The following is a 23,120-nucleotide window of genomic DNA, read 5'->3' on the forward strand; positions in this document are numbered from 1 at the left end:
ATATAAGCAAGCACTTATAATTTATTAAATTCAATATTTTTCACTCTGATATTTATTTAAACATTTCCAGTTTTACCATGAATGTAATTCAAATTCAGTACACTTCTGTGAGGAACGATTATTGTTTCAAAAAAGTCCTTTAAAATGTGATCAAACGTAAGATAAAAACAATTTTGGAAGCAGTTAAACAATTAAACATCAATACCTTCTAATATAATGAGCTGACATTTGGAGGTTATAATTTCAACCATCGCGTGTCCAAAGTATGAGTTTACCAAACATTTGGCAAATGGACGGATTAATTTTTTCTGGCCATCTTATTGGCTGCAGTTCATGTGATTAATGGATAGATGACTGTGTCAGACTATTGTAGTTCTGGCTTTAGCATTATAATCTCTATACCAAAATTAATCTTTTTGTTACTTGAAAATTCATAGTGAATACATTTCTTGAGACTGACTTCTTTTGATTTTGGGTGTTCTTGTTTCTAGAGTTTTTTCTTTAGTGCCAGCCTTGTTATTAAAATTTTGAATTTCTGTGATTTTGAATGTATGGAAGTTTTAAGTGTTTGTTACGAAAATGCCTTACATTAATGTATTAAGCTTGTGTTTTTTCAGTTAAGATGAACCAAATTGCATTATTGTATTAATTGTATTATATTTTAGATTAATATATTATTTTTTGTGATCTTTTTTGTTTTGTATGAAAGGGCTGCAGAATTATTACTTATTTTTCATTTTGTATTTGTATGAGGGTGTTAGCACTCAAATTTGTTGAGTTTAGAAGCAATATAAATATTTAGTTGTTTTCTGATAACTTATGTCTTGAAAGTTTTGAATTATTATAACTGACTTAAAAAATACCTATGTATGTATGAAAGTTTTTGCAAATAGGTTTTGCTTAACTTTCTGCAAAAAAAAAAAATTGTTTTTGTTTGCCGCATTGGTAAATAAATGTTGAACTATATTTATCATTGGCTAGAATACCTAAGGTCTACTGCTCAATTTCTTGTAAGTTTAATAATTTAAAACTATATTTTATCAGTTCTTGGGAGCAAATTATGGTATGGTTTTCAGTTTCTTATTTAAGTATTTTACTTGAAATAATTATTCTGTAAAAGACATTGATTATCAGAGTAATAATAAATTATATTCTAGCACTCTAAATATTTAATGTTGAGAAATAGTGACTCCTAATCATATTTATTTTAAGTTAGGAGTAATTTCTTCTAACATATACAATTGCATAACTCTAAATTGTGTAATTTTTAGCATGCAAAATATTATAGAATATTTCAAAAATTAACATATACCCCTGGGTAAGAAAAATGGGAAATATATACTGCGCATCTTGCCTAGATTGTGCATAGTTATCGCTTAAAATGGTTTCAGTATTATATACCTTAAAGTTTTTTCTTTTCATATACTTCATTTTAAAGGAAACAATTAAGGTCTATTTTATTGCATTTATAAAATCATAATCACCAAGGTGAGTTTATTTCTATGTTTAAACAATTTTTAAGTAATTGTACCATTTACTTAACTTTTTTTTAAAGTTTAGAATGCTAATAAAATTTTGTTTTGGCTGGGCAAATTGTGATAATTTGGTTTCATAAAGCAAATACAAATATGTGTAACTAAGATAGTATCACACGTATGATTGCTTTAAATTCAAAAAAATGTTTAGATCATCCAACATATTATTGAGGATTGACAAGTTGTTTTTTCGAAGTTGAATTTAAATAATAAGAATTATTTGTTAACTTTATGAGTTGATGTCTCTCAGGGATGTATTTTAAGGCATTGGCAAAGGACATGTAAATATATACAGAAGCACTAAAGTTAAGAAAAAATTTAGTTTTGTATGAAAGATTAATATCACACATATAGTCAAATGGAAGCTAGATAGGTGGGAAACTTATCATTGTCACAAGTATAAAAATGTATGTTTAAATAATGAATCAAAATCTGAAAACAATAAGAATGCAGTGTGAACCTCTGCCTTGACTATTTTCTTAGTACACCAATGTTGTCTCTAATTTGACCCCTCTTTACCCTACTATTTACCAAACCCTTATTATGTAAATTGAAGAACAATATGTACTTGATATGTAGATTGGCCTGTGGATGCATAGGGTTTAATTTTCGTAGATTGAATATAGTCGTTGCCAAGTTCATTGCCAATAAGTGTTCTTTTCGGTGGCTGGTATATTATGCAATCAAAATAACGTATTTTTATATCATTGTTTTTGTTTCGTCACCTGAACAGTGTGTGCAGTTAGCAAAAATGGCTGTGACCGTGCACAAGTGAGGAAGGTGGGATAAACTGCCCTATTTTGAGACAAAAAAAATCCGTAGGGATTACTCTGGATGATTTAGTATTATACCAGCAAACTTTCGCTGCAGGTTTACAGCAAAGAAATAAGTTGCGAATGTGGAACCTGTCAAAAGAGTTTCCCAATGCTGGTATAATTCTTTGAAGTTTAAGCTGAAAAAATTATTGCAATAAATGAAGAATTTTCAGCTGGAACTCTTGAGCATCTGGATAATGCTAGATTGAAAATATTTCTAGAATCACCGAAGAACTGTAATACTCTTCGCTTTCATTAAATTATTTCTTTGAAATAATTTGGGGCAATTTTTTTTCTTCTTCATGAATTGTTATATTTCCCAGTTATTTCAAATTAATCCTTTTACGACAGCGAAAAGTTTTGCATTGGATGTAGAACTTATTTTAATGGGATATTATTTAGATGGTTCCATCTTGAATCCTTTCTCTATTATGTGCAAAAAAAAATTGACAACTCAAACTAAAGCATTCTTACCTTGGGAAGCACTTTAGACTGTAATGTTTTTGACTAGTAATATTTTTGTGAAGAACCTGCAAAGTTTTTTGGTCAAATTAAGACTCCTCAGTGATACATATATAGTATTTTTTTCAAGATTTTCTTCTCATTGGATACTATATGTAACCCTAGCAGTTATGTCACTCTCACTTACAATTAGAGATTTTCATTTCATGGTTTCTGAACATCTGCAGTACATTGATTAAATACTTTTAATATAACGCTTGCCAGATTTGATGGGAAGGGCTAATGGCCAGTTGCATCAAGAGTTCAGACATGATCTCGAGTCACTAGTTGGTTGGATCATAGTTTGACCACATTTTCTGTGCACCATTGTGTTGTGAGCGCTGAGCGAAGATCATTGGTAACTTAGTGTGAACAGACTCGGGGTCTGTTCATAGCAATGATCTCAGCTGAACGCTGTGTGAGCAGACATGGTCGGCGTTCGCACTGGCTTCATGCAGGTTAATTTAATCAGACGTAAATATTAGAGCATTATTTTACAAAATTTCAGATCATATATAATACAAGTATCAAAAATTTTACTTATTCTAGTGCTACAAACTCTTCTTCTCACAAGAATTACCCAAATTTTAAATGTTTGAAATACTTTCTATTAGTTTGTTTTAATATTTTATTTCATCATTAACTGTCCATATTGAAAATTTTGTTTTTTTAATCAAAAGATATACAATTATTTAAAACTTTCATTTTGTATTAACTTTTAAATACCAGTATGTTTTTTCTATTGTTATTAAATTTCAAAAGATGAAGCAGCAACTATATGTGCTGCCATCTTGTATTAATCGCATCAACCATTTGGCTCGCCGTGTCACAATTGATTGTAGCGACTTCACATAATTCCAGCCCACCAATAGAAATGCACCTAACAATTCTTTGACACTTCTGCTGCCTGTTGTCGCAGGTTGGAACTGTGTGAACTACAGCTCACGCGAACAAAGATATAGTGGTCTCAGGATGTGTTGGCGCATGGTTAGAGGAATAGATCAATCTTGGGCTAAGATAATTGGGTTTTGGATCGAAGAGCAGAATGGTGCAACTGGCCATGAGTAAATGAACTGAAACCATTTTTTACAGTGTCATGTACACATTGTGACTGCCATGACCACAGGCACATTACAATAATGGACTGGTTCCTCTTCGAAATTCACTTTCCAGGCACTCATTAATTTAAAATTTTTATTATAGGCTTAACTGAAATGTTTCAGATTATACATTATCACAGGTTATCATAGCAGGAGCACCGAAAAATTTCCACACTTGCTCTCTTTATATTCCACATTGAAAATGTTTTCATTTTGTTTTGTCCAATTTGTAGGACAATTAACATTTTTCTCGGTGCAAAATGTAATAATGTGTCAATATTTTATTTCTTTCATATTTGGTAATGTAGCTGTTAAGATAATTGTCTTGGCTTTTGTTCAGATCAATTCCTATTTGTAAGTTTGATATAAATTGTGTTCTGTAACACACAATGTTTCTTTCAGATTATTTTATTTCCTCTCATATTCTCAACCTAATCAATTTTTAGTGTATCGTTAACATAATATTGTTCCATTTATTAATTTTCTCTACTCTAAAATAACCACCTTGATAATGCATAAATCATATTACATTTTAAACTGTGGGTGTAAACATTGTGTTACCAGAAACAGAGCTGCCAACCATTACGGATTTTCCGTAATTATTACGGATTTTAACCCCGAATTACGGAATTACGGAACATCGCTAGTTTATTACGGAAACGAGGCTTTGTGCTGCATGGTAACGGAAAAATTTACGTTTCTGCTGTGCGTGTTTCGTGAACGCTGTTTGAATACTTCGCTTGGTTGCTCAAATAACGGAACTAGTAAGTGTGCGCATGTTCGATGTACTGTCGAAATAAGTAAATTAATTCTCGTGTTTTCAAATAATAATGGGATGGTATTACGTCCGTTGTACGATACAACTAGTACATATCCTCGGACTTATCGTTTGAAGGCTACTTACATCACGATAATTTTTGTACGGTACTTTGGCTAACCTGTGTTGTATTAATTTGTTTCTTGAAAGCCATTTTTTTCATCATAGTGTTTTTGTCCGGTTTTTGTCGTGTCTACAGACGTGAAAATTTTTTTATTTTTTTCGATAGTGTTGTGTTCTTCAGTGCCGGTTGTAGAAATGAAGCGTGTGACAGAATAATGTGCATCTGTGGGAAAAAACACGCAAGACTTCAGAACTTTCCACTTAAATATTCAAAAGAATGGCCATGATTGTCGTTTTCAAATGTTTGGAACGCCACGGTTTTGTAATGTATGCGCGTGTGACTTTTCGATTGCACATGGTGAAAGGGATGACTGTAGACGGCATATTGAATCAAAGAAACATGCAGAACATTTTAAAGCCGTGACTAGCAATAAATCTATATCTTCGTTTTTTCGCTACATCTGAAGAAACGAAAGTAACGAACGCAGTTATTGTTTACAAGTCCTTGTGTTTGTCTTGTTTGTTTACATGACATTTCTTATCGAACCAGGATAAAAGAAGCAAATAAAAAGACAGTTGTTTTAAAGTTTAACTTTGAATACATTGAATTGAAGATTCAAAATATCCAGTAAAATTATTAATATTTCTTACATATTCAGATGATTGTATTGTTCAAATAGATTTTTTTATGTATTAATTTGCATTGTATTCATATTTTTCTTTTTCTTTTGCATATTATTGTCGTTGTTTTATCTTGTGAGTGTGTTATAATGCCCCAGGAAAAATTTATCGTGCATGATTGACGCGTACTTTTTTCATATACCTAATTGCCATTACTGATGGGTGTGATTTGAGGTTGGCAGCTCTGCAGAAATTTTGTCATTTATAGTTTTTTTATGTAAAATAATTTTGAATGTGTGCAGTTTGAGTTTACGTGATTTATGTTTTGTAGTTATATGAAATTTGTATTTGGATATCTGTTTGTATGGTTATATTATGCATATTCTATCATAAAAGAATTATTACTCTCAGTTTCATTATTATTTGTACCATTCAGTACAATTTTTTCAACAATACATACTTTTTTTTTTGTTATCTATCTGAAGCAAACATCTTTATTGTAGTCAGAGACTAAAATATTGAAATAAAAGGTTTTAAATTTATAATTGATTCTTATTTGTTTATGGTTTGTAGCTGTTTAGTTTATTCCTTTGTAACGTATTTTGGCCTATGATGAATTGTTCTTTGAGTTCAGGTTATGTTCAAATTACACACTTTGTTTCTTCGTGTTCGGTTCTTCTGTCACCTGCTTTTAGGTGAATAGTAAGTATACAATTACACAAAATATAAAAAAAAGTGGGGGGGGGGGGGGGGGGAAGAGCTTTTTCTTGTTTGTAACATTTTAATGTAAGTGCCTGAAAAACTATTTGAAATAAATATAAATTATTTTTTTATTTCCCATAAAACGAATTAATGACATTCTTTTAAATTGCATAAGGGATCGTCCATTAATCACGTGAGGCTCGAAAAAAAGGGGGGGGGGGGGTGTCGGGATAAATCAGGAAACATCACAAGGGGGGAGGGGGGTGTAGAGAGATATCACGTGTATTTATTTTTTCGCGCGATTTCTACTAAACCGAAAAGCGACGCGTGACCTTGACTCGCCGTAGCCAGGCAACAATATCCCCGCCCACCGCAACATGAACCACCCGGCTTGATTTGCCAGTCACCAGTAAGACTGTGATTTTGGCGCCAAATACATGCGTAAATCACATATAAGCCTTTCCTTTATTATTTTTATGCCAGTGAGAATAAACCTGCAACCTTAATGTGTGTCTGGACAGTTTTATCACTGTGCTTAAATTTCCAGAATTAAATTAGATTATACATATATTTAAAGATGATAATCTGAAATTTTTAAAAATATTTTGTACCAAACAAATACACGTGATTTATTGGGGGGGGGGGGGGGGGGGGGGGGTAGTCTGAAACCTCACCACAAATCACTAGGGGGGAGGGGGGGTTAAAAATTTGCTAAAAAATCATTACGTGATTAATGGATGACCCCTAACTCTTTTTTTTTTTTTTTTTTTTTTTTTTAATAAAAATATTGTTACCTATCATTTAGTATACTTCCAATAGGGTTTGCCAGTTTTTAGGTACAAAATAAGAGTAAGAATTTACAGTTTTGTGTATGGCATTTAGATACAACACTGGTTAGGTCTTAAAAAGTTTGAACAAATAACATTAGTGCAATGATAATTCATGTTTTTGATGTCATGCTGGAAAACCTAGTGAGAAATCTGCATATTGGATGTTTGTTTTTAATGAAACAAAAACACCAGATTTCTATATTTTTGTGTGCCTTATTGATTTTTTTTAAACTTTGTTTTATTCAATTAGCATTTTATATTCTCAGTTGCTGAAATGCTTGCCAGTGCAAGCTATATATAAAATATCTGTACGTGAGATCATTGCTGCTTAATGAAAACCATTCCTGGAATGACCCAAAGATACTGTACTGTATGCTGTGTAAGAGAGATCAGATATTACATTTATGAAACAGTAGACTTTTCCTCAGTAGTGGTCCTAGACTTAGCAGCACCTTGGAGCTTTTTTTTTTTTTTTGAGAGGGGTCTCCCTCCTCCCCCGGAGAATTTGAAAAATTTACTATTTAAACCCATTTTTAACTCAAACTCTAACTTAATTTTCAACTATGATTTTGCCAAGTTATCTTAGGATATTTAGATATTCTTTCCTGATTAATTTTCCTGAGGTCAGTTTTGTAAATGCTGAAAATAAAATTTTCTCGTTAATCACATCAATATACATACGTGGCAGTGAAACCTTTGAAAGTTTTTCTAATACAAAATCATGAATTGAAATAGGTATTGACCAGCACATTAAGTAATAAAAATCTAATTTTCCTTTTCCCATTAATGTCCGTATTTTTAACAGAACACCAGACAAAGAAAAAAAAAAAATTAAAATTAAAAAGACCGGCACAGGCCCCGGGCAATTGCCCGGCTTGCTACGCCCTGGAGACGCCTTTTCCTGGTAAACCACGCGAGTGATCGACTTGAACACAGAGAGGCTTGTAGTGTGTGGAAGTTTCCATGAATGTGCTATACCATTGGTGTTAGAAATACCTGATTTGAAACTTGAATAACTTGAATGGCCGCGTGGAAAGTTACACGTTTCACTCAGTGTGTTCTGATGCAGCAATCTAGCAAATCAGTAAGCATTACAACTATGGGTTGGGTTGGCATGTTGAGATCTCGTAACTGTGAAATTTGAAAATTGTTTTAATTGTTGGTAGTGACCGACCTTGTTTCACAAGTTGATGCTGGACCAGTTAAAGTCTTGAGTGCAAGTGATTGTCCAGTTTCACAGATATTTAGGACCAAAATCTCTTCATAACGTCATTGTTTGAAAAAAAAAAAAAAAAAAAAAGGCATGATCCTTGCCTGACGTGTTATAAATCTTTTTGATTTAAGACTTCATTTTTCCCTTCCAAATATTTATTAAAATTATAACATAGCAAATATTTACTAAAAATATTATAACATAGCAAATTTTAAGCACTTACTATACTTTTTTCATATGTTGTAATGTTTACTAAGCCTTGTAGCATTCTGTGCGTTCTTCAGATTTAGCCACATGACCTTTACATTTACACTTATTATATACTTTAAATAGAAGTTTTGAAATCTTATTTTAAAATCTAAACCATTGTGTTCATACTAATGATACTTAAGTTCTTCCTGATTTGTGTAATATATTATTTTGGTTAGAGCATTTTTTTTCCAGTGCAATCAAATATTAAAATGCTGAAACAAAAAATAAAAGTTACTTTTTTATATTGAGAATTTTTTTTATCATATATTTTTTATTATCATTGACTTTTTTGATTTCCCAGAATGTGTTTTCAACTAAAAATTAAAAAAAAAATGTACAAATGAAATTTTAAGGCAAATTTTTCTTTACAGGTTTGAAAATATGTTTTTTAAAAATTCCGAAGAAATAAAGACAGCCACGCAGAGCTTTCTCATGGTGTCCGAAGTGGGCAGGTTCGTTGCGAATTTGGGCTTATTGCAGAAGCACGCCCGAGCGTGGCGGTGCGAGACGTGCGGGAAAAGCATCAAGGGCTACTACAGGTACAAGCGGCACGTGACGTGCCACGGCGCGGCGGGGGAGGAAGCGTTCCCGTGCCAGCTGTGCGAGAAGACGTTCAAGTGCGCCTCGACGCTGGCCAAGCACCGGAAGGTGCACAGCTCGACCAAGGAGCACACGTGCGACATCTGCGGCTACACGCACTACTACAAGAGGCAGCTGGACACGCACAGGCGGATGCACTACCTGGACTACAAGTACTACTGCCGCGTCTGCTCGAAGGGCTTCAACGTTATCAAGGTGCTGCAGGAACACGAGCTGCTCCACACGGGCGTCAAGCCGTTCCGCTGCGACGTGTGCGGCAAGGGCATCTCCTCCAAGCACAACCTGGCCACGCACAAGAAGCTGCACGACCCCGCGTACCGCGAGAACCCCAACTACTTCTGCGAGTTCTGCGGCCGGGCGTTCCTCTACAGCACGGCGCTCAGGAAGCACCGCAACATCCATCTGGGCGAGAACAAGTTCGAGTGCGGCGTCTGCGGCAAGGTGCTCAACTCCAAGGAGTACATGAAGGTGCACCTGCGCATCCACAGCGGCGAGAAGCCGTACGTGTGCGACGTGTGCGGGAAGGCGTTCGTGACCAACAAGCACCTCACCGTGCACAAGCGGACGCACACGGGCGAGAAGCTCTACACGTGCAACATTTGCAACAAGTCGTACACGCAGGTCGGCTACCTGAACATTCACAGGCGGAACCACACGGGGGAGAGGCCCTACCTCTGTGGGAAGTGCGGCAGGAGCTTCGCATCGAAAGCACAGCTCAACGCCCACGACAAGAGTCACAGGTAGCAGGCTTGTTGCTGTGCTATTCTCGTGAATACTTAATTCATTTCAGAATATTTTTTCTGTGTCATACTTTCATCATAGTTAAAAATCCTGAAACATTCTTATTAGTTTGCCAAAGGGTTTTAAAAATTGTTTGTATCCAACAATTTTCTTGATGAAAACACTTTTTTTTTTTTTTTTTAAACTTACCAATATTTATTTTAAGCATGAAAAGACACAGTATAAACTAATACATAATTGTTTTATGGTTTGTTACTTAACAAAATTTGTAACTTTATATTAAATTAATGAATTATTTCTTAAAAATAATTTTCAATATTTGTAATAAATACATTTTATTTTCAGTATTTTTTTCCAAAATATTTTTGTAGAAATTATATTATTCTTTTAAATTTGACTCATACTGTGAGAGTGGGGTTGTTAGGTGTCTTTTTGTGAAATTTAAACTATAAATTTTAAATTATGAAATGCTTTCATTAATTAATTATCTTATGTTATCTTGTTATAGATCAAAGTTAGAGATTTATTTGTGAAAATAAAACACTATATATATTATATAAGGTAGCAGAAGGTTATGTTATTAATATTTTATTATGTTATTAATACTTGTGATGAATTTTTAATCTATTATTGCCATTAGAAGTTAATTTTGTCATAAATTAATAGCATTTTGTTAAAAAAGTGTTTAAAAAAATATTATATGTGAATTTGAACATTGCGTTCAAAACCATCCTGCAGTTTTATTTTTCAGTTATTGTTACACATCAGGCTTGTTTTTAATGATTAATTAAGATTTCAGTCATTGAAAACACATCATATGATATGTGAAAAAATTTGAATTGTTTAGTTTTGTATTAGATGAGAGAAAATATACATACATAAAAATTTTTATACATTTTTTCTCTTTGTATTACTTCACCCTTGTTTTATTTAAATGTAAATAAAACTGTATGTAAATGATAAAAGTATTTTTTTAGTAAAATTTGCTTCAAGTTGAATATTTCCTTTTATTATTATGTTTGAACTTTTTTAGCATCTTATTGAATATTACTTTTAAATGAAAAGAATATGTGGGTTTAGAAATTTGAACCCACACTTTTTCCAAAGTATTATCCTTGATTCTATGATGGTATCATTCATGGCAAAGAAACTCTGATTGCAGAAGAGACTGAGACCTAGTTTTTGAAGTATGTTTGGGTCCATCTGTTGGATAGTAGCTTTCTTAATATATTACTAACATAGCTACATTGACATATGAGGAGTAATGCATCAGCTATTATCAAGCAAACAAACCAGTGAAAATTGATTGACTTTATTTTGATAACCACATATTTTGTGGTATGGCATTCCAGAATACTGAATCTCCTACTCATTTATTTTGAATATGATGTTATTACAAAACAGCATTAAGGTTTATTTGCACAGTTAAAATCTCTTGGCTATTAAGCAATTAGTCACCTAGAAGTTAAATTATCATTATAAATCTAACACTGAATTTGAACCTTCTGCCCAAGTTTTTTCTGCCAGTAGTTACGAGTCCACCCAACAGATAGTCAACATGTCGTGCAAAACATGCTTTTGGTTTCCACTGTAAGTTAGATTTCTATATCTCCCTCCTTGTTCTGTGGTATCATTTTTTTAAATGCATTATTTAAAATTGTTTTAGCATGTCTGATCTGTCTTGGTATACTTTTTACTCCTGAGTCAAAGAATATGCTAAGTTAGAAGACACATCTTAAAGTATATAGTGCTTGTTCGTTAAATTAATCCAATTTTTTTTATTATAAAGTATGTTGTGTGATTTCCACAGCAATTCATGAAAAACATTGTAATAAGTATTGTACATAGTATAAAATATCAAATAAAACATTCCATTTTTCATAAAAGAAGGAATCAAATCATTACACCTTAATCATTCAGGAGAAAAAAAATTCGTTTTGTTGTTAATGTTTGTTAGAAATAAATTGCTGCATAGTTAAACACTGCAATAAAAACTAAAAATTTATTGAAATGAAGACTGTGTATGATATAGCTTTGCAACAACATGCAGGTTGCAGGCCAAGATGTATTGTGATCAATGTCTAAATACATATATATTTATATATGTAATATGATATGGGGGTTCTGTACTTAATTAAAAGTTGTTACCTACATGTAGCATACTTACATGCCAAGTTACAGGCATAAGCTATTGTTTGTCTTAATTATGCTTCATGTACAAAACATATTTGGCACATCACATCCAAGTTTTGTAGACAAAGGCAGTTGGAAATTTTTCTAGGTACAATTTCTTTCGTTTAATGAACAGATTTTTTTTTTTTTCACAGAAAGTGATTGTATGAAATGCAGTAATTATTTGTTTCAAATTTGTTTTGTGACAGCCACATTTAAGGCTGTTACATATGTGCAAGAATGAAAGCATGCATAAGATTGGTTTTTAAAATTAAATACGAGCATCTCTTCTTTCCAGGTCTGTTAAATGCAAGGAAATACACACGTTAGTGTACCAGCAGGAAAGTTCTTCCAAGGAAAGCCCGGTGAAGGGAAGTTCGCCGAGGAAGGGAGGTCCTCACAAATGTTCAATCTGCGGGAAAGAGTACACGTTCATGTCCAGACTTAAAAGTCACATATTAAGTCACAGCGAAGAAAGACCTTATTCGTGCGACATCTGCTTGAAAAATTTCCGCCGCGGCTGGGAAGTGACGCTGCACAAGAAGATTCATAACGTTAATCGAGACTTCAAGTGCGACCTTTGTCCGTATTCCACTTATGAAAATTATCTGCTCGTTTCCCATCGCAAGAGGCATTTTAAACAGTATACCCTTTACTGTAAAGTGTGTAACAAAGGGTATTACTCGAGCGTTGAGTTGGACAAGCATTTGTCTGTTCACGCAGAGGCCAAACCGTACGTTTGTCAAATTTGTGGCTTGGCCTACACCTACAAGAACACTTTAAACAGTCACATGAAGAAACATTACTCATCGTATACTAATAGGAAAGACTATCAGTGCGAGATCTGTGGCCACACATTCATGTATCAGAATCACTTGCGCTTCCACATAAAATCCCATTATGGAAAAATGAGAGTTGCGTGTGATGTTTGTGGTAAAAGTCTTTCGAGCAGGCAGAGTTTGAAGACCCACAGTCGTATACATACCGGGGAGAGACCATTTGTGTGCGAGACGTGCGGGAAGGCATTTGGTGACAAGACCAGACTTAAAATACACATCCTCACGCATGCGGGAGCGAGACCTTACACATGCACTCAGTGTGGTAAGTCTTACACTCAGCGTTCCACGCTCGTGGTTCACAGGCGATACCACAGCGGAGAGCGTCCGTACGAATGCCGCGATTGTTCCAAGAGATTCGTGACTAAAACACGTCTAACCGCGCACATGAAAACCCACATAAACTCTTAAACTACGTGTTGGTTTCATGGACAAATTTGCATGGATCTGTGAATAAAATTTCATGGGTGCGTGGTCGCCATACATGTTCGGAAAAACTTCACGGACTGATTGTAGTTCTATGTTGGCTCACTAACAGTGCTGCAGGCAGTCCCGTTTCTGCCAACTGTGTTTTAGGCAGGTAACTTAATAGCTAAAATAACATGCATACATTCCTGTTTAAACTGGCTAATGTTAAAGATAGTTCAGTAAAAATCTTTTTTCGTTGTGCTGTGATGACGTGATTGTTACTTACCCTTCCGGTTGTAAAGAAGTTTCACTTAATGAATAACATTTCTAGTAAAATTATTACATTTTAAATTTATTTTTTAACTGTAACAGTTACTGGTAATTAAGCAACTGGTCATGTGACTAGCATTATGAAGAGGCATGCTGCTTTATAGTTCATAAGTCGCACAAAACTTTCCTTCCAAATAGTTTTTGCTTGATACTGTATAAAGCGTTATCATTTAAAAACATATACCAGAATGGTTGTTTGAAATTATTGTTTGTGTAGAGTAATCTGTTATAGAATTGTTTCCCTTTGTTCTAGAAAGAATTTCTATATTCGTGAAAAATAAGGTATACCTAGGTTATAGGTAAACTTAAAAAAGAACATTAATTTGTTACCTGATATGTTTTTCAAAGCTAAGTTTTGATGTAAACTCAAGAACATTTGAGTCAATGTTGAATACTCATTTAAAAACAAATTGATCCAAAAAGAAGAATAAATTTTTTTAACATAATTTTAATGGAAATAAATGGTAACTATATAATTATCACTTTTTTTCTTTACTCACTGATGTGCAAGAATCTAAATTCATGAACATTATGAATAAACAGGCTTTACAACCCTGTCCCCTAAGATTTGTGGTTTGTACCTTACCCTATATTTGTAGCAGCTTGTTTTCATAAATTTGGTTTTTAAGTGCATTTCTATCATTTCCACCGACAACTGGAAAGAATTTGAAAGCAAATAGCAAGCAAAGTGGTTCTAACACTCCCTCCCATCCGAGATGAAATTCTGCGTACGCTCCTGATTGCATTGTGTGCTGCAGAAAACACTAAACAATTTAGTTTTAAGAGGTGAAGCTTCGTAAACATGCCTGAAATAAGAGATTTTGCATCATGTTGCTGTAGATGTTTCTCTGCGGTTGGCATCAAGGATCTCGCTAGTCGAAAGATGCTCTATTTAGACAGTGGTCACGAAAAGAATCTGCAGATCTATAGGTAGGGACAAGGTTTATATAAAATTAAAATTGTTTAAAATTAATTAAAACTTAATAACAGTGAAAAGCATTTCAATACACTATATAACACCGAAATCCAAAATGTAATTAGAATTTTTAATAAAAAATTTACTTACATCACAATAATATACTATCTTAATATAGTAAATTCAATTAATGTAATTTATTTAGCAGGAAGTTTGTACCAAACTGTATTTAAGAAATAAAGTGGAAAAAAATTTTTTTTTTATGTTGTAACTGTTCAAAACTCATTTTTACATTACGACATTGGTACATTTTTCCAACACACGACCACATGGTAATTTATTTTTATTGTTCCAAGTAGTTTGACATAATTATGACATAATTCTTACAATTTATATTTATTGTACAAGTGCATCATCATATATCAGTGGAAATGAAATTATTTTGGTAAAAAAAAAATGTATAATGGAACATTTAAGTTCCATATTCGTTAAATAATATGCTCTCTTTATACGTGAATAGAATTCATAAATAAAAATAACACTGAAACCTTCTGTTTTATAATCTTAATTAGCCTAAAAATAAAACCATAAATTCATGTCCCTATTGATAGGTAATATTTTTTGAATCTATGACACAAGTACTTTATTTTGAAATGTGTGTGTGCATGGTACTCATGTTTACTAAGATTAATTTAAAAGTATAGAATTGGTACTTGGAATGTTTGAAGTCTACTATAAACTCAAGGTAATGCTGCCTGAATCATCTACTCTCAAATACAGTAAAATTTGAGTAGGTATTAGTGTTGGTGCAGTATCTAGGATTGCTTTTATTGTGTACCAAAATTTCTAATGAATTTGTACAACAAAAATTTAGTGTCCAGTAAATGATAGGTTTTTGGCATCAGCAAAACCGGTAAATAAAAGATTTTGCTCGGAAACTAAATTTGAATCTTTTTCAGATAAGATAATTTCCACTTCAGATGAATAAAAGCTAACACTGATGATAATTTTAACCCAGGCAAAATGATATGAACATAATTTGAAAATAATTTCCTTAAGTTGTGTAATGATTTTATAGTGTAAATTTTTAGCTGTCATTAATTTTATGGAGAACCGAGACATTGTTATCATGTTTATGAGTATCATAAAGGTGTGCATGGGATTGTGAAATGTCAAGACTCATGGAAAACTGCAGTTAATAAAAATTCTTGACACGTACGCTGAAGCAAGCCTTGGCATTTGGCCGTCAGTTTACTTGTTTACTTCTGCCAGCTGTTACCAGCTCACACAGTCCATGTTAATTTTTTTTCTCTACTTTTTTTTAAGGGTTATAGAGTAATATCAAGAGGGGTAAAAAGTGACTCATGTAATTGTAATTATGAAGACGCTTGTGCCTTATTGCACCCATAATATTGCACTAAGTGAATATCTGTGAAAATATTTGTGGCAGTACAACAAATGCAAAGGAGGTATCAAGTTAGAATTTTATAAATAACCCTTAAAAAAAAGTAATAACGAAAAAATAAAGATAAAAAGTTATGGAGTGTTGAAAAAAAAAACTTAACTTGCATAGTGCATGGTGCAGTTAGTAACACTAATGTTACATTTTATATACAGGTACACAGATACTAGTTAAAATACTATTAATATTTCATGTAATTATGTAACCAGTGAAACAGTTTGGTCAGGTGTCACTTTGCGAGGACCAAAGGCTGCCCTCCCATTTTTGGTGGTTGTAAAAGCCTCCGGAAATATTTGAAAAATTAACTCTTTCAATTATAGTTTTTAAGACGCCCATGAACTTCAATTGTATTTATATGTCCAAAGTAAAAAAATATATATATATTAACCTTTAAGATGAATTTAGCGTTAGTAAATCCGAATAAATGATGGTTTTACGTAATGTAATGAATAGGGTTTTACAATTTAATGACAAAAATGTTACTTTACAGGTGAGTCGTAAAGTAAACGAGCTGACGCGGGTCCTTGGGCGGTTGCCCCGCATACCCGGGTCTGTAGCAGCCCTTTAATTTTTTTCTGCTCAATATTTATCAGTACTACTAATATAATTTTTTTTAACATAATACACCCATCTTGTAAAGCATATTATCTGTTATTTGACCCAATGTCTCGTTGACAGGGAGGTCATCACAGAGAAACAAATTACAGCTCACGCATTAAGGTTACTTTGGCCTGTGGTACCAGCCCAACATTTTCCTGCAGTTATTTCGGGAAACCGTCTGGCGAAAATAAAATCAGGATTGCGGACACAGGATTCAAACCGGGTTGTTATAAAATGTGGACCCAGTATCGCACTGCTGTACGTACTTGCTACGGAACAGCTGCCAGTGGTTTTTTTTCGTCAAGATTTTTCAGAGCCCTGAATTTGTAAACAACTTTATTAAGGATTTATTGTGTTTTATAATTGGAGACGATGCTTGGTTACGTTCTTTAGTTAATTTAAATCAGCTGTTTATCCGTTTGATAAGTATTTGTGTATTGATAACAGGTCTTAAGAATGTAATTCTCATTTATTTAATGTCTTTAATATTTCTGAGGAGTTGCTTACTTTATGGTGAAAATGTTATTTGAAGTTATTTTTTACATATTTTTTGTGTGTTTTCACTATGGGTTTGTTATGGGTGTTTGTTTGAGGGCAGGCTGATAAAAGGGTTTTGCCAGTCAGTCTCACAAGACTTCAGAGACAAGAGTTCTGTGAACGTGGGAAAGACTCGTGATTTAGTAGAAATGCTGTTGCTATGTGCCTGTGATTGGCTGATTTTTCCATGTGTAATGTTGAGTCATTGGTTGAAATTGTAATCTGCTCTGTGATTTGTTGTTGATGGTATTACAAGTGCAGTTTTTTCCCTATTTGGCAAGTTTCTGGTTTCTTAATTCGCAATGTTAGTCATTACTGATGCATCTGCGAAAGTGTGGGTGTTGGAGTGTTGGCTCGCCAAATTAATATTAATGTAGTGGAGAGAAGAATTTCATGCTTTTGGCCCAGGCCACGTAGTTTTTGAACCTTATTTTGGACACTCAACTAGAATTTTACAACTAAAGGCGGCAACAAAGGCCTAGTGGTGGACCTTTTTAAAAAATTGTTGGCCTTGCCAAGCAGACAATTTCTAGTCCATTGGTTCCCGTGTGTCGTAAGCAAACGTGGGATTTTTAATATCTTTGCCTAATTAATGTACAGAGTTGTTTGCACGAGTGGACTTAATTTTCTGCAAGATTTTTTTTCATGTTCTTGTTTTTGTGGTTGGAAGATGGTGACTATTGCGACTTGTGAATTTTTAAAACAATTTTAATAACCAGTAACAGTTGTCCGACACTCCTTATTTCAGTTAAGTCCCGAAATAAACAATAATAATGCTGGAATACACACGAGTTTAATTTCCAGAAGTTTTTTTGGCCAAATTGCATTTAGATTTTTGGTGCCTTTCTTCAGTTGCTCATTAAATATAAATAGTTGTAGATTGTCCACTTAAATCTTATGAAATCAGCTGAAAAGTTTTAAGTTTTCTAAGTAATTGGCAAGTTTCTGCGAATGGAAGATTATTTCCTACTAGTTTTAACATCTCTTATTACTTATGAAATTACACTGTAAACGAGAAGTTTTTTTTTAGAAAAATTAATAAAAACGTCCTAAAAATATTCAAAAATTGATATGCCAGTTATTTGTAGACATCCTGATTGTTCGTTGAGAGCTGTCTTCAAGTCGAGAACCTTATTGCTTTACTGTGAGGAAGTGTGTTGCTGAGAGAGCTACTTAAGGGTAATATCCTAAATTATTTTACTTCCATAATTTCATGTTTTTTCTCAATATTTTAAATAAATTGATATTAATTATCATTAATTGTTTATAAAAAAGTTTATAAATTCATTATATGTTTATTTAATGGTTTTTAGAAACATTGAAGCTACTTTTATGTCAAATCCTAGCATGTAATTGTGTTGTATATACTTATATATACAATTGTATATACAATTCAGCGGTGTAGTAATTGTGTGCCCTGGTTTACTGTAAACTCATGGGTGTCTAATACATATCATAATGATGACAATGATGGGTGTTATACCCACATGTTTAAAGTTTTTGTATATGCCTAAACATTATTCAGTATAAAAATGTGAAAGAAAAGGAAATATGCTCTGAACTAGGACAAAGTACAAAGTAGGTTAATTATTTTATTGAATCTTAAACATTTTTTAGACACTGATTAAATATGTAGGGGTATGCACACAATTAACACATAATAATGCAGTACCAGTCGGAGAATTGTATGCAATTTTTTTTTGTGGAAATGCAATATTACTGTGATTCAAACACTTATTAATGTGAAAAGAAACACAAAAACTGTTGACCAATGTGAAATATAATTATATTAACAGCAAAATTTAAAAACTTACATGCACATACAACAAAGTAAATTTTGGAGGTAACAGTATTAAGAGATAATTCTTTGGAGATAAATATATAGTTTTGTCAGCATAGTGCCAGAAAGTAAAAAAATGGCTAGACCTCATTGGGTTGATAAAGGAAGCGGAGATGACTACCAGAGTGATCTGTCAGTTGTTTCTTAGAGTGCAGAAATTTTGTCTTTAATGAAATGTAAATTGAGTATTTATTGTGGGTGTCAGTGGAAGTGATGTAAAGGTAACATGGTCTTCTCAAATGTTTTGGCCGGAATTGACAACATATGTCCGTCTGTTCTTTCCAGGTTGACATGTGTTGGTAGTTTAACAGATCCCCCGGGAAACTGTCGGAGAGAGAGGAGGAGCGTAGCGGGCAGGCGAGGGAAGGGTCCGGTGTGGTGCGAGTTGTGTGGCAGGCAGTTTGCGAGCGCGTGCCTGCTCAGGAGGCACCTGCCCGTCCACAGCGACGTCCGGCCCTTCCCGTGCGACGTCTGCTCCCGCATGTTCAAGTACAAGTGGGTGGTGAAGAAGCACAGGAAGATCCACGAGCCGGGGCGGGACTACCGGTGCGACGACTGCGGCTACTCCACCAACCACAAGCACCAGATCATCGTCCACCGCAAGAGGCACCGGCGGCAGTACGAGTTCTACTGCCCCGTCTGCAGCAAGGGGTACTACTACAAGGTGGAGCTGGAGAAGCACGCGGCGGTGCACGCCGAGGTCAAGCCCTTCCCCTGCGAGCTGTGCGGGCGGTCGTACACGTACAAGAACAACCTGGCGTTCCACATGAGGCAGCACGGGCCGGCGTTCGTCGCCAGCAAGGACTACCAGTGCGAGATCTGCGGCAAGACGTTCGTCCACAGGAACCACATGAGGAACCACGCCAAGCACCACCTCGGGAAGGGCAAGGTGACGTGCGACGTGTGCGGCAAGACGCTGTCCAGCCGGGACAGCCTGAGCGCGCACCTGCGTATCCACACGGGCGAGAAGCCCTTCGTGTGCGAGACCTGCGGGAAGCGGTTCAGGGACAAGGGCTACATGAGGACGCACATCCTGTCCCACACGGGCGAGAAGCCGTACTCGTGTTCGCAGTGCGGCAAGTCCTTCACGCAGCGCTCCACGCTCACCGTGCACAAGCGCTACCACACGGGCGAGCGGCCGTACGAGTGCACCGTGTGTGTCAAGGGCTTCGTCACCAAGACACTCCTGAAGAATCACCTTAAGTGTCACACAGACCATTGACAAACAAGGGCGTTTGTGATCTGATTATGTTCAGCTTGACTGGGATTTTGTGTTAGGAGATATAAATGCAAAAAAAGTTTTGTTTGGTCTAATTCTTCAGTTTTGAACGTGGGAGTGCTTTTGGTGTTTACAACTTCTGAAGTTTTGTGAATGTACGAATAATGCATGAATAATGTAATTTGGATCAAAGCAGGTATTGTGCGTGATATAATTGAGATTGGCTATAATACGACTATTTTTATTTTATGGTTTTACATCTCATGTAAGTTTGATTTCTCATAGTATTTCCTACTGTGTAAATATTAACATATTCATTAAACTTTGCACTGTTAATGTTTAAGATAAATGAAAAATAACTATTGTATTTTTTTGCTACATAAAATATTTAAAGAATTAAAAACAAATACTGTCCATTTGTTAAACTCTTTTTTTTCTAATACAACAAATTGATGAAAAGTAAAAATGTAAATGGTCTTTATGGACAATTTTAGGTAATATTTGATTCACAGCTGTGTAATTGAATAATTATAATTTTATAAAATTAAATGATCATATAACACTGTCATGCATTTCTCTGTAAAATGGTTAGTTCTGTAAACAGACCATTATGTACTTACTAAGGTATCTGAACATGCAAGACATAGTTCATAGACAATTATCAAGTACAGTAAATTATGTAGCTTCAACTACTTGCATTTAAGTATGGAAATGCACGGAAATATAATGAACAGAATTTATAGGTTCTAAAGGCCTTACATTCACAATCTGTAAAAATAATAATTTTTAATTACAATTCCACTGCTTATGGCTTTTTACTGTGCCTAACTTGGTGATCAAAGAACCACACTTTGTTTTTAAATCATTAACAAATACAATTTATTTGTGGAAATAAATTACAGATTTGTTTTACATTTCTATGGTAAAAATTATTTTAACGATTTTTTTTTATGTTTATGCTTGTGTACGGACTTTGAAATTATATATTTAATGGGAGAAATTTACTTATGTAAAAAAGGTTATTTAAAAAAATTGTGTACAACATAAAGAAAAAATAAATGGTATTTTTACAGAAAAAATACAAGTAAATATACTGTACTAGTTTTATTTGCTACTCTGAACATCATAGTACCGTAACATATTTAGATTCTTTTAGAAATAGTTTGATTACTTATGTGGTAGTTCCTGGTTTGTGAGAGGGCTAATACTACTACTACTACCTTAATGGTAGTGTATTGCAGATGTATACTATTTCAATTTCTTTCTCTTCTAGGCTCTTATTTGTAAGAGTACAAGGAGGATCGGTGGCACCAACGTTGTGGCAACCACTCGCTCCGCTGGTGATGCCATTTGTGGTTGGCGGTACACAGTTTAACGTGCCAGAACAGTACGTGTGCCTTCCAGCTAAGCCAGCCCCCGAGGAGACGAGGCGCACAGATGTTCGTGCCGAGGACCGACCGGATTTGCCGCAGGCGGGAAAAGACGGAGCGCAGGAGGAAACCCCAGCCGAAGCGGACGACTTGGTCTGTAAAACGTGCGGCAAGGTCTTGAAGACCAAAGCCACCTACTCGAGGCACATTAAGATTCACGCCGCCACTCAGAAGTGCCCCTTGTGTCCCAGGCTCTGTCCGCCGGGTGTGCGGTTGAAGCAGCACATGAAGTCGCACGACCCGACGAAGCTGCACCGTTGCAGGACTTGCGGCAAGGACTTCAGGAGCAAGTCCACCCTGAGGAAGCACTGCTCGCAGGTCCACCTGGGGCTGAGGGACTTCCGGTGCGAGATGTGCGACTTCTCGACCAGCTCGTACATGCGTCTCGGCCGGCACAAGCAGGAGCACGTGGAGTTACATCGCTACCGGTGCGCCGGCTGCGACCGGAGCTTCTACAGCCGGCCGGAGCTGGACGACCACGGCGTGGAGGCGCACGGCCGTCCCGCCTACTCGTGCGCGGAGTGCGGCGACAGGTTCGCGAAGCGCAAGGCCTACGTCTCCCACAGGGCGAAGGAGCACGGCAGAGCCCGGCCGCCGCCGGCCAGGAAGTACCAGTGCGAAACCTGCGGCAGGACGTTCCCCCGCTCCGCCTCCCTCCGCAACCACATGAACCTGCACACCGGCGACAAGCCGTTCGTCTGCGAGGTGTGCGGCGCCAAGACCACCTCCCGCTCTCTCCTGCTGAACCACATCAGGTCGCACGACGGGCGGGACCTGCGCCCCTGCGTCACCTGCGGCAAGACCTTCACCGCCAAGTATTTGACCGTTCACATGCGCATCCATTCCGGAGAGAAGCCGTACTCCTGTGGCGTTTGCGGCAAGTCCTTCTCGCAGAAGACCAGCCTCACGATCCACGGCCGTTCCCACACGGGCGAGCGCCCTTACGTTTGCGATGTCTGTGGCAAGGGTTACGTTACCAGAACACTCCTGAATGTTCACGCGAAGAGACATTTTGCAGCAAGTGCTGCTATTCCCAGTTAATGTTATGTTAATGAAGAGAGGTAAAATAAAATTATGATAGTAGATATCTTGAGAACGTGAAAGTTAAAATTTACTTTCATTATATAGAATCAAAAAATTTTAATTTGTATTTATAATTGAAAATTTAGTTTAAAAAAATGAAATTTGTTCTGATACGGTTCATATACAACACAATTTGTATGAATAGATTGCTTCAAACTCCTGGTCCTTGGCATTAGCATTTGTTATAATCTGTAAAATTAGAAGAAAATTATTAATTAAAATACTTACTAAAAAATCTAAAAATTGAGTATGTTAAAATCAGAAATTAGTGATAGATTATTTGGATATATTTTGTTTGCTCAATTATTAGTGACTAAATTGTATTAACAAAAATTGGTATTATATAAGTTTATAAAGTATTTTAATTTAAATTTTTTTGCGTAACTATTAATTAGTTTATACCAAATAAGTAAACTAAAATAAAAGTATTTCAAAAGTTTTAATGAAATTTTGTGTATAATTTTAGTTCATTAACAGGTGTGTTAAATTAAAATAAC

The 23,120-nt window shown here is 35.2% G+C and overlaps 1 protein-coding gene across 1 annotated transcript in view; it reads left to right on the forward strand.

Annotated features, from left to right (window-relative positions):
- LOC134543261 (zinc finger protein 585A-like) overlaps positions 1 to 23,120 on the forward strand; it is a 184,231-nt gene that overhangs the window by 78,001 nt on the left and 83,110 nt on the right. The gene's annotated exons all lie outside the window — the stretch shown is intronic.

This window comes from Bacillus rossius, assembly GCF_032445375.1.
Source record: "Bacillus rossius redtenbacheri isolate Brsri chromosome 9 unlocalized genomic scaffold, Brsri_v3 Brsri_v3_scf9_2, whole genome shotgun sequence".
Classification (NCBI taxonomy): Eukaryota; Metazoa; Arthropoda; class Insecta; order Phasmatodea; family Bacillidae; genus Bacillus; species Bacillus rossius.